At 36.4% G+C, this 13743-nt stretch overlaps 1 pseudogene; it reads left to right on the top strand.

Annotated features, from left to right (window-relative positions):
* Positions 1 to 1798: 1798 nt before the first annotated feature.
* Positions 1799 to 12672, top strand: LOC108661587 (receptor-like protein kinase FERONIA; annotated as a pseudogene).
* The last annotated feature ends 1071 nt before the right edge of the window (positions 12673 to 13743 follow it).

The raw sequence follows: 13743 nt of genomic DNA on the forward strand, positions 1-13743 counted from the left end.
GAAATGGAACAAATAATCAAACACCAAATATTTGATAATATAACTTTAAATCAGATTTGTAAGGTTAGTAAGTTGCAATCACTTTAAGAGTTTTTACAATTTTGAGGTTATAATTTGTAATATAATTTAAAATTTATGATTTGTGATGTCATTTTTACTTTTCTTAGATGGTGGAAGTTAATGTTCCTCAATTTCTCTTTGAAGAATAAAGGCACAACTTCGAACAAATGAGCCTAACAAGATACTTGGAAGAATTAATTCCAAATGCTGCTATTGATGAATCCTATAAGTCATTTAATGTTAATTTATGTAATTACTTTGAAGATAATTTTGTTCTAGCATTATCATTGGAATTGTTCTCTGCTGGATCCCTATCATGGTTTTTTGATGTGTTGTTCTCTGCTAGATCCCTATCATGTTTCTCTGATGTGTTGTTCTCTACTGGGTCCTTATCATGGTTTTATGATGTATTGTTCTCTGCTGGATCCCTATCATGGTATTCTAATGTATTGTACTCTATTGGATCCCCATCATGGTTTTCTGATATATTGTTCTTTGCTGGATCCTTATCATGGTTTTTTGATGTATTGTTCTCTGTTGGATCCCTATCATGTTTTTATGATGTATTGTTCTTTGCTGGATCCCTATCATGGTTTTCTGATGTATTGTTCTCTGCTGGGAGCTTCTTTTTTTGTTAAATCCTGGGGGTCTCTTTTTTAATCTTCTGGTGGCAGTTTCTATTAGTGAAATGCATCAAGGTCCTAAGGTATGTTAGTTTGGCTCTGATTTTACTTTTGTGATAGGAGCATTTCTTTATTACCTTGCTTTTGGCTCTTGCTGTTTTCAGTCTTCCTTTTCATCTTGTCTTTACTGAACTTAGCCACTTCATAAAGATTTTATTGTAATTGTACAGCTCTGTTACCACACCAATTTTTATGCCATTAAAGTCTTAGGCTAATAAGACAAAAGACTTGCCATGGCATCCATTGGTGATGGATTAATATAATTATGATTTTTAGAAAAAATATTACCTATTATATGAACTACTTGCAAATGAATTTTATATTTCAACTTAATCTTTATAGGTAAGGAAGGTTGTAAACTGCAATGTCAGCTGGTTTTGTTAGGTTGGAGAATGGACAAACAAATATATATAGAGAGGAATTAGAGAGAAAAAGAGAGAAAGAGAGAGATGACTAAAATTAGTTGAGGAAACCCTATATTGTAAACATTGTAAAGACCTTTGAAAATGATTTTTAAAGCATTTGATTTTTAAGGCATTAGTTCTACAATTTGATTTTATGATTTGTGAGCATGTCTTTCTATCACATATTAAAAGGTTATATGTGTCTCTATTTTATACTTTTTAGCTGCACATTTTATATGCTACCATATGATTTAAGATTGCAGTCATATAGCATACAGTTGCACTTTAATTTTGCTGTTGAATCTCATAAACAAGTGCAGCCATACTTTTCCATACATTGGCTAAGACTACACTTTTTCTAAGTGCAGCCTTAACCTAAGGCTGTATATTTTTCACATATGACTGTAATTGTTTTTGTAGCCAAAGGTCAAAAATGTTGTAGTCAGAAAATAGGGGTGAAATCTCTAGAAAAAGAGGTGGGGTAGGGCTGCTCGGCCCTATCATCATGTTAATTGATCAATAGAACATCTTTTGCAGATTCACACTACTTCATTTACGTTAAGTATCAATATTCTTTTTCCACACGATAGGTTGAGTGGTGAACCTCGTCTAGGCCTTACCATATGTTCTAGAGAATGTAGATTTATGCGAACAGAATCATAATCCTAGGCTTTATTTCCAAAAGTAGGCACTTACTCTAAAATTTAAGACTTATGTCCCCTTACTTCAATATTTCGAGGAAAAATTAGCTTAATAGTACTGTTAATCCGTCTTATCTTCCATGAGAAACCTTTCAATTCTTATCGCTACCTTCTCCCTCTTCTTTTTGCTTCAGCATGTTGCCATTTGTGCACAAATTTACACCTCACCTGATAATATTGCTCTAAACTGTGGCTCCTCAACTTCAGGCAATTCAGTAGTGCCAGGTAGTCGTAAATGGACAAGGGACAAGGACTCAAAGTTTGCTCTCATTGAAAAATCTTCTAGCAAATCAGTATCTGCCACTACCCTTTCCCAAAGCAACTCCATCCTTAGAGTCCCTTACTTGACTACAAGAATATCTAAATCCCAATTCACTTACGTGTTTCCAGTTACTGTTGGACAAAAATTTATTAGACCTCATTTCTATCCTGCTCAGTACCAAGGCTTTGACAAGTCTAAAAGCTTTTTCTCTGTCAAGGTAGGGTTTTATTCACTACTTAATAACTTCAATGCTTCTCTTATTGTTGATTATTTTGGGGAAGTATCATTTTTGAAAGAGTTCTGTGTAAATTTGTAGTAGAATCAAAGTCTCACTGTAACTTTTATTCTCTCTATGAGCATATGATACAAGAGTATAATATTAGATTATTATTATTTAGGAATTATAGGTATAATAAAATTCTTCTTTTACTTGTATTAAGACTTTAAGCTAGTCATGTTCTATTTAAGAATAAAACACCTATTTTATTTAAATCTCTTATTAATTATTCTAATTGTATTAGACAACATGAAGTAGAGTTTTATTAGGATTTGGGTTTATAATACTATAAATAGGACCCTTGAGCTTAGTTGTAAGACATTCAAAGTTGAGAGTTAATAAATAATATTTTCTTAAGTAAGAGTGCTTATTTCTCTAGGCTTTTTTTAAAGAGTAAGAGGTTTTAGTATCTTTGGCCCAGCCAACCAAAGTGGAATTTTGGCTATTCTCACCTTAGTGGGGTTTTCAACCTCATCACGATTGGTGTCTTTCATAATGTCCAGGTGTCTTTACAATGCCCCGACGTCAGTTTGGTATCAGAGCGGGAGGATCATTGTTCACTGCATAAGTTCAGGTTCGTTGTCAAGTTTCGATACTCCTTGTTCGGGTAATTTTATTTATTACTTTATAGTTCTATCATCATCTTTTTTTTTTCTACATCACCACATTGTCATCACCATACAATAAAATGCCGCCACGATGTCAAAATCGTTAAAAAGATGATCATGAGATTGAGATTGTAGAACTACATCATCAAATTCAAGAATTACAAGAGCAATTCGCAAGACGTGATGCTGAAATCAATAATAGCAGCTCTAGTGATGAAGAGAATGACACCAACCCGTTTCATCAAAATTCGTCATCTGATGAAGAAGTACCTATTCATCGCTTGAGAACTGCTGCTGCCAAAGATTTGGAAATCAAAGTTGACATTCTTGAGTTTGAAGAAAGATTTCATCCTGATGACTTCCTTGACTGGCTCTACATAGTAGAAAGAGTTTTCGAGCTCAAAGATATTCCCGATGAAAAACATGTGAAACTTGTGGCAATTAAATTGAAGAAGCACGCTTCTATTTGGTGGGAAAATCTCAAAAGGCAACAAGAAAGAGAACGCTGCAACAAGATCAGAACATGGGATAAGATGCGTCGAGAACTCAAGCGTAAGTTTCTTTCTGAGCATTATCGACAAGAAGTTTTTATCAAATTTCATAACTTGAGGCAAAAAACAATGTCGGTAGAAGAATATACAATGGAGTTCAAACAACTTCACATGAAGTGCAATGTCTATGAACTTGAAGAACAAACTGTAGCTCGTTATCTTGGGGGTCTCAATATTGAAATTGTAGATATTGTTCAACTACAACCATATTGGTACCTAAATGATGTCATCAGATTAGCATTCGAGGTTGAGAAACAATAATTACTAAAAAGCTCAGTGAGTTCATCTAGACAGAAAGATTCCACCTCAAACCGTGGAAGACAGAGTTCAACAACCATTCCACCTCCAAGGGTAAACTCTTCAAAAACTTTAAACAGTAAAGGGACTACTTCTACATGTGCTTTTAATGTCAACAAAAAGTGCTTCGAATGCGAAGGATTTGGGCATATTGCTTCTAATTGTCCAAATCGAAGAATTATCTCTTTAGTTGAAAAAGAAGTCATGGAAGAACCTAGCCTAGAAGAAGTAGATGATGAGTTAGAAATATTTAACAACGAAGAGATAGAAGAAGTTTCTATTGACCATGGAGAAGCTCTTGTTGTTCGTTGTAACCTTAACACTACTATGATGATAGAAGATGAAATTTGCCTTCGTCATAACATATTCCATACAAGGTGCACATCCCAAGGGAAGGTTTGTAATGTCATTATTGATAGTGGAAGTTGTGAGAATGTTGTTGCCAACTATATGGTGAAAAAGTTGAAACTTTCAACTAAAGTACATCTTCATCCTTACAAGTTACAATGGTTGAGAAAAGGAAACGAAGTTAAGGTAACAAAGCACTGTTGTGTTCAATTCTCAATTGAAAATAAGTATGAAGATGAAGTCTGGTGTGATGTTATTCCATGGACGCATGCCACTTGTTGTTAGGACGCCCATGGAAATATGATCGTCGAGCTCACCATGATGGATACAAGAATACTTATTCCTTCATTAAGGACGGAGTAAAAATTATGTTAACTCTATTGAAGCCAAAAGACTACCCAAAGAAATAAGAAGAAGATAAAACACTAATCACTATGTCTAGTTTAAACAAAGCTTATAGTGAGTCAAGCCTTTTATACCTCTTATTAGTTTATAAGGAGAATGAAGTATCTTCACCTTTATCCAAAGATGTCAAACTCATAATTGAAGAGTTTTGTGATGTTATACCTAATGAGATACCCCAATGGACTGCCACCAATGCAAGATATTCAGCATGCCATTGATTTTATCCCTGGATCTGTAATTCCAAACAAGCCTACTTATCCCATGAGTTCGCAAGAGCATAAGGAGTTACAACATCAAGTCAAACAACTTTTAGAGAAAGGCCTGGTAAGAAAAAGCGTTAGCCCCTGTGCTGTTCCTACTCTATTAGTTCCAAAAAAAGATGGAACATGGGGTCTATGCATTGATAGTCGTGCCATGAACAAATCACCATCAAGTATTGTTTTCCCATTCCTAGACTTGATGATTTGTTGGATCAATTGCATGGTGCTATTATCTTTTCCAAGATCGATCTGCGTAATGGTTATCACCAAATTCAAATGTGACCTGGAGATGAATGGAAAACTGCATTTAAAACTCGTGATGGGCAATATGAATGGACAATTATGCCATTTGGCCTCTTTAATGCACCTAGCACCTTTATGCGCCTAATGAACTAGGTATTCTGCCATTTTATTGGAAAGTTTGTTGTGGTTTATTTTAATGATGTTTTGGTGTATAGTAAAAGTCAGAAAAGAGCATCTAGAACATTTACGGTAAATATTTGAAGTACTTCGACAGAAAAAGCTTTTTGCTAACTTAAAGAAGTGTGAATTTATGACAAACAAAGTTATCTTCTTGGGATATGTTGTTTTAAACCAAAGGATTGAAGTGGACTAAAGCAAAGTTGATGCTATTGTCAATTGGCCAATTTCGAGGTCACTTCATGATATTTGAAGCTTTCATGGATTGACCTCTTTTTATCAACGTTTCATTAAAAACTTCAGTTCTATTACTACTCCGCTTACTGAATGCCTCAAACAAGATAGTTTTATATGGAATACTAGGGCACAACATGGCTTCGAGGAATTGAAAGAAAGGATTACTAAAGCTCCCGTGCTTGCACTTTTGAACTTTGATTTAGTGTTTGAAGTTGATTGTGATGCCTCTAATGTTGGTATTGGTGTTGTTCTTTCTCAAGAAGGAAGACCAATTGCCTTTTTTAGTGAGAAACTCAATGATACAAGATTAAAGTACTCAACATATGATAAGGATTTTTATGCTATTATTCGAGCCCTTGATCATTGGAGCCATTATTTATTGCCAAAAGAATTTATCTTGTATTCTGACCATGAAGCCCTCAAACACCTTAACTCCCAACACAAGCTTAATTGGCAACATGCAGCTTGGAGTGAGTTTTTTCAAGCCTTTCCAATTCTCCTCAAGCACAAGTCAAGTGCACAAAACAAAGTAGCTGATGCCTTAAGTCGTCGCCTTACTCTCCTCTCTACCTTACAATTGAAGGTTGTTGGCTTTGAAGTTGTGAAAGAATTGTATGAGAAAGATCCTGAATTTGGTGAGATATGGAAATCCAGTTTCCAATATCCTTATCGATAATTTCATCAACAAGAAAGGTATCTTTTCAAAGGTAATCAATTATGCATTCCTCGATGTTCTTTACGCCAATCTATTATTTGGGAAACTTATAATGGAGGATTAGCTGGACATTTTGGGAAAGACAAAACATTGGCTATTGTGAAAAAAAAGTTTTATCGGCCCAAGTTGGAACGAGATATCATCTGACATATTCAAAGGTGTCGTATTTGTCATATTGCCAAACTTGGAAATCAAAACACTAGTATGTATAAACCATTACCCATTCCTGAAGCTCCTTGGGTAGATGTGAGTATAGATTTTGTTTTGGGTTTACCAAGAACTCAAAGGCGAAAGGACTCTGTGATGGTGGTCGTCGATAGATTTTCCAAAATGGCTCATTTTGTGCCATGCCATAAAACTGATGATGCTTCTCACATAGCTAATTTGTACTAAAGAAATTGTGCGTCTTCATGGAATTCCAAAAACTATCACTTCAGATTGAGATATGAAGTTCATGAGTCATTTCTAGCGAACTCTCTGGAGGAAAATAGGAACTCACTTACAATTAGTTCAGCAAGTCACCCTCAAACAGATGGTCAAACAGAAGTGGTCAACAAAAGTTTGGGAAACTTATTACGAAGCTTTGTAGGTAAACACATTCGCCAATGGGATCTTGTATTAGCACAAGCCAAATTTTCTTATAATAATTTTGTGAGCCAAACCACTGGAAGATGTTCATTTGAAGTAATGTATGGAAAACGCCTTCTTAGTCCTTTGAACCTTCCTACATTACCAACTATTCGTGAATTTAGTGCTGATGCTGAAGAACGTGTTAAGTAAATCAAGAAGCTTCATGAAGAAGTACGAGAGAAGACTAATCGTCAGACTGACAGATACCAAAAGCAAGCCAACAAGCACAAAAAGCCAGTTAGTTTTAAAAAGGGAGATTTAGTGTGGATTCATTTAAGGAAAGAACGTTTTCCTAAGTCTTGTGCAAAACTATCTCCTCGAGCTGATGGACCATTCCGAGTCTTAGAACGTATTAATGAGAATGCTTACAAGATTGAACTTCTTGGAGATTATGAAGTTTTTGCAACTTTCAATGTAGTTGATCTCTCACCTTACTATGGAGAACATGATGAAGATATGGATCTTGAAGACGATTTTTCTCCAACTTAGAGAGAATGATATAGGAGTATAATATTATATTATTATTATTTAGGAATTATAGGTATAATAAAATTCTTCTTTTACTTGTATTAGGACTTTAAGCTAGTCATGTTTTATTTAGGAATAAAACACCTATTTTATTTAAATCTCTTATTAATTATTCTAATTGTATTAGACAACATGAAGTAGAGTCTTATTAGGATTTAGGCTTATAATACTATAAATAGGATCCTTGAGCTTAGTTGTAAGACATTCAGAGTTGAGAGTTAATAAATAATATTTTCTTAAGTGAGAGTGTTTATTTCTTTATACTCTTTTTAAAAAGTAAGAGGTTTTAGTATCTTTGGCCCAGCTAACCAAAGTGGGATTTTGGCTATTTTTCACCTTAGTAGGGTTTTTAACCTTACCAAGATTGGTGATTCATCTTAGTGGGGTTTTCAACCTCACTACGATTGGTGTCTTTCATAACGCCCAAGTATTTTTACAACGCCCCGACATCAGCATGTCTTATGCTTTTATCAATGGAATGGAGATTGTTTCAATGCCAACCAACCTCTACTACTCGCGTTTAGATGATCAAGGCCTTCCTTTCATAGGTCAAGAAGCACAGTTCCAGATTGATAACTACACAGCACTTGAGAATGTTCATCGATTGAACATTGGGGGCAAATCAATCCCTGCCGTGGACGATACTGGCATGTACAGAAACTGGTATGATCACTACTTTTATCTGGTGCCAGCTGGCGTTGTAGCTAGTAACACGAGTATTAAACTTGGTTATTCTATCATAACAGAATACACTGCACTAACTGATGTATATAGAACAGCTGGATCAATGGGAAGCAACAGAACAGAGAACTTGTTGTACAATTTAACATGGAGGTTACCAGTTGATTTTGGATTCAGGTATCTTGTTAGACTCCACTTCTGTGAATTTGATCCATATGTAGAAACTGTGAGTGATAGGCGATTTAGTATCTACATAGATAATAAGACCGCAGAGGCAGCATTTGATGTGATAGAAGCTGCCGGTGGTAAAGGGATACCAATGTTTAAAGACTATGTGGTGATGATTGGGAACACTGGAGATAAAAGTGAGTTACCCTCTTCATAGCTTTACATCCTAAAAATTTATTTAGTGCTTATGCAGATGGTATCCTGAATGGACTTGAAGTCTTCAAATTGAACAACTCTGGTGGCAATCTTGCTGGACCGAATCCTGTGCCACAGGCCCTACCCGCTGGCGATGAGGAATCAAGTCCGAAAGCAGAAAAGTCCAACACAAAGAGGAAATTGCTCTTTTCCATTGGTGGATGTGGGATAGGCTTGTTAATTATACTAGTTTTATTATGTTGTATCATTGTTTGGCTACACATAAAGATGCACTGGCATGGTGCCTACTGTAAAGGATCAAGGCTTTGCTGCTGGCTGGATCCTTACAAAAGGAAATCATTTTGGGCAAAATCCTCATCATTGCCTGATGAATTGTACCGTCACTTACGCTATATGAGATCAAAGCTGCAACTAGTGACTTCCATGAAGCTTTGATTATTGGGGTAGCTGGTTTTGGCAATGTATACAAAGGTTTCTTGGATAATGGTGAAACAATAGTTGCCATCAAGCGCTTGAATCCTGAGTCTAGACAAGGTGCAAGGGAGTTCAAGACTGAGACTGAGATGCTCTCCCAGCTTCGGCACATCCATTTGGTCTCTTATTGATTGGATACTACAATGACAACTCTGAGATGATCCTGGTGTACGATTACATGATCAATGGTACTCTACGTGATCACCTATATGACACCAAAAATGATCCTCTAACATGGAAGCAAAGACTCAAGATATGCCATGGAGCAGCTATTGGATTGGACTACCTTCATACAGAAGTGAAATATACTATAATTCATCGTGACGTGAAGACAAGCAACATTCTTCTAGATGAAAAATTTACTGCTAAAGTTTTCGATTTTGGGCTGTCCAAAATTGACGTGGTCAATACTGGAGTAAAGGGCACATGGGGATACTTAGATCCAGAGTACGCTCGAGGGCATTCATTAACTGAAAAATCAGATGTTTATTCATTTGGTGTAGTACTATTTGAAGTATTATGCGCAAGAAAGGCTCTGGATAAAAAATTGGCAGTTGATCAAGTGAATCTAGCTCATTGGGTTAAAAAATGCATTGCTGATGGAACTCTTTATCAAATCATTGATCCACGACTAAGGGGAAAGATATCTCCAGAGTGTTTTAAGGTGTCGTAGAAATTGCAGAAAGTTGCATACAAGAAGCGGGAGTCAATAGGCCACTGATGAATGATGTAATGGAAAAGCTAGGATATGCGTTGGAGTTACAAGAGACTGCTGATGCTGGAAAAGAGAAGATCAATCCTGCTGGTGAACATAGCTACCAGGATATATTGTTCCCCCTTGCTCGTGACATCGATGTTGATACTTTAGGTTCTAATGTTGTTGCAGTTCCTAATCCTGTTCATGATTCGGGCAGTTCTTTGTCTTACGACATATTCTCAAGGACCATTTGCCTAAAAGAATTGTGATGACTGGTTGGTGATATCTGGAGCTGTTGGTGTTTCTTTTTACATCTTTGTTTCATATCAGTTTGTTGAGCTTTATGTTATGATCTTTAGCATTTTAAGGTTGACATAAGAAAGGAAATACAAGGGGCAGGTTATATTTTCATGGATGCATACAGGATGACAGCACTATGTTGAGTCTGTTATTGGGTTGAATTTCTGGTGAAAGAAAACAACCCTCATTTTGTTTAATGTGGGGTGTGATAGTATTAGGGTATGATATTTACATTCCTAGGAGAGGATGTTAAATGTTTTTGTTTTGATAATGTATGCATGAAGTATCTTACTGTAGGGTGGTCAAATTGTTTTAGGTATGAGCAGTTCACGACGTGTGGACTGTCTTTTTTCCTTTCCTTTTTTAATGGTTTGGCTTTTTGCTAGTGACTGCTTATGAATCAGCATTTTTGATACGTAATGTATTGACTTTGATTGGAAAAAAAAAATTGAGAAACCGAAGACTGAGGAAGTCATTTCTCTGTTCTCCACTTTGATTAATTCTTTGTATCATATGTTTCACGTCTTGCCTTTCCTTTTTGCTTTCCAGCTTTATCTTAGAAAAGATGGCACTATATTTACTACTCTTATTATTATTTTTGGAAAGAGATCGGATTAGAAAAGAGAGATGGAATAAAGTTAAAGTTGATAGACTTTTTATGCAAAACTGCAGAATACCAACCAAAATTTTATTGAATTGTAATCTTAATTAGAGTTTACTCCTATTTTAAATAAAATGTTTACTTTCTAAAAACAGCCTCAAGATTTGATAACATGTTTTCAGTAAGCTTGTTGTCACGCTTTATGCAGAAGCCATCTCAGATTCTCCATATAGCAGCCAAATGAGTACTCAGATATGCCAGGGGTACAGTGAATCATGGATTGAAGTTTGACAAGGCAAATAGTAATGAACTTGTTGGTTATTGTGATAGTGATTGGGCAGGGAGCATTGATGACTCAAAGAGTACTGAAGGCTACTATTTTTTGTTTAGAAGTGGGGTTTTTCATGGATCTCCAAGAAGCAGGAGGCAGTTGCTCAATCCTCTGCAGAGGCTAAATATATATCTGCAGCAGCAGCAGCAAATCAAGCTATTTGGCTTAGAAAAATTCTTTGATTTGGGATTTAAGCAGGAAAAAGGGATAACATTGTTCATTGATAATCAGTCTGTAATATCAATTGCCAAAAATCCAGTCAATCATGGAAGAACTAAGCATATTAAAGTGAAACATTCAATCAGATAAGTTGTGAAGAATGAAGAAATTGAGGTCAAGCATTGTGGAACAGACATTCAACTTGCTGACATATTCACTAGGAATCTGAGCAAAGATAAGCTCCTGTGGATGAGAGAAGAATTAGGAGTTTGCAAAACAAAACCCAAGGGGTGTGTTGAAGTGTTGGGTTTTGTTCCTGGTGAGAAATAGCACTGATTAAACAATGGAGGTTCACGGTAAAATTCAAAACAGTGAAGAAGAAGAAGAGCTCCGTGACTTTCTCATGTTCTTTTAAAATTTATGTCGTTTAGCTTGCTGTCTACGCCGTTTTATTATTGAGAAAATTGTGAAAAATGGACCTCGTGATAAGGTGATTTCAAAAATAACCACCCATATAAAGTTATTTGTTTCTAGCCAAAAAGAAGTATGAGTAGACCAAAATGCCCTTAAAAACATCGTTTCAAAATAAGGTCTCGATATCTCCTTCCCGTCAGAGAGAAAATAGAAAAAAATAAATGCTCAACTATTTGAGCTCGGTCATATTTCTATCTCAACTCTCTGAACTGTCTCAACTCTGCCAACTCTCTATTGAGCACCATTGTCATAAGCTCTCTTAGCTTTCTGAACTGTATGAGCTCCATCAACTCTCTGTTGAGCACCATCGTCATCGGGCTGTGGTCTATCTCTCGGCATTTGGCCATATTCTCGTAGATTAATAGACTCTATAGCAGAGATGACATCAAGGTATGTTATTGGGTTTGGGTTTATTGCTGCAACACTTAAATTTCTGAAACATTTGGTGTAAATTAGAATATGGATTAGAAACATTGCCCAGAGTTGTTACACACCATGCATCTACAACAAGTGCTAGCGTTATTTTAGCATGTCACGACATTGGTTATTTTAGGGCAGTTCATGTAAGGAGTCAATGATTACACTGATTGACGTGTCACACGCCATGGGTATTTTAAGCTAGTTCGTGTAAGGACATAGTAATTATAGTCATTGACGTGTCAGCGTTGGCATGTTACAACATTTTACGTTATATGCATGGTGTGTTACCACATTTTACGTTATATGCATGGCGTGTTACCACATTCTACGCTATATGCATGGCGTGTTACCACATTCTACGTTATATGCATGGCGTGTTACAACATGACTGACAAATTCTAGAACACGGCATGTCATGTAATGTGTTAAATGATTGACAAATTATTGTTGTTTTCAAAATTTCAGTGGGGTTCCAATTGTTCGACTTGTGATCAAACATGGTGGTCAGTGGTGGATGGCATTTACAAGGGTGGTGAGTCACGAATGCGGGGGGTTATGAGTGATTTGTCGTTTGTGGGATTGATGAAGCTGGTTGAAGATGTTGTTGGGGTAAATTCAGAAATTGACAAGATTGAGTTACATGCATTGATCAGTACACCTGGAGAGCTATCAGGGCCAATTATCAAGGACGATGAGGATGTTGCATTAATTCTGCTAGAACAGAGAAATGTTTCAGCTGTGTATGTTAGCATTAAAGGACGCTAAACAAATGTTATATCACATGAAGAAGCTGAACAACATGGTAATCAGCTCTATCAAAATCAGATATAAAATGCTTCACATATACCACAACGTTCGGTCCGTAACCCACAACAATGGCAATTAACGTATGCACAAGAGTTTGTGTAGCCCGGTAGACACACGACATTCATAGAACAATTGGCTGCACAATTCCTATCAAGATGTGCATTGAACCAATTAATTACTTATGTCCAACAAATGCGACGATCGGGTGAAATTGTACAGGATGTAATGGCATTCAAATGAGAATGTGACACTTGAGTACAACATTGTGACGTTGGAAGGTGACACTGCGACGCTCGAGGATAATACTGCATGTGATGAGGGAAATGAGAATTTGTTCCTTACCGGTGAAGATAGATTTAATGACAATTCGGATGATGGGCCTGATGAATGGCATGATGAGAGTTCATATGAGGACTGGCTTTATGACAGTGATATTCCAATTTGCAATAATGTTGAATGTGAAACAGAACCTGTTGGAGGTGTTGATGTAGGAAATGTTCAGTGTGATGACCCCATATACAATAACCCCATCGTTGATGAGAACGAGATTCATTCCCCTAGTACATTGCTCCATGACAGTTATTAGGAAAGGGAAAATGCAGTGATATCTCGTACTTGGGTAATTCCAAGTGCAAAAAGGTTCTCCTTTTAAACAATTAAAACTGAGGAGTCGACATGTGCCGATGATCGCTTATATAAAGGAAGAATATTTTCCTCGAAGGCCAAGTTGAAACGAGCTTTGAACATGTTGGCTTTAAAAGTGCAGTTTGGGCTAAGAGTAAAAAGGTCATGTAAAGCTCGTTATGAGGTTGGTTGCAAGGACAAGGCATGCAAGTTTAGTGTGCGTGCAACGAAGTTACCTGAAGAAGGAGAATATTGGCAAGTTCGGACGTTCCACAAAGTACACACGTGTACTGTCGATGGTTTGTAAGGGCGATTTGTAATCGTGAGTGTGAAGATAATTGGTGAACTTATGTCACACAAGCTTTAGGCTAATGGAGTAGCATTGAGACCTAAGGACATAATTGG

The sequence above is a fragment of the Theobroma cacao genome, chromosome 4, assembly GCF_053813885.1.
Source record: "Theobroma cacao isolate CCN51 chromosome 4, ASM5381388v1, whole genome shotgun sequence".
NCBI classification, from domain to species: Eukaryota; Viridiplantae; Streptophyta; class Magnoliopsida; order Malvales; family Malvaceae; genus Theobroma; species Theobroma cacao.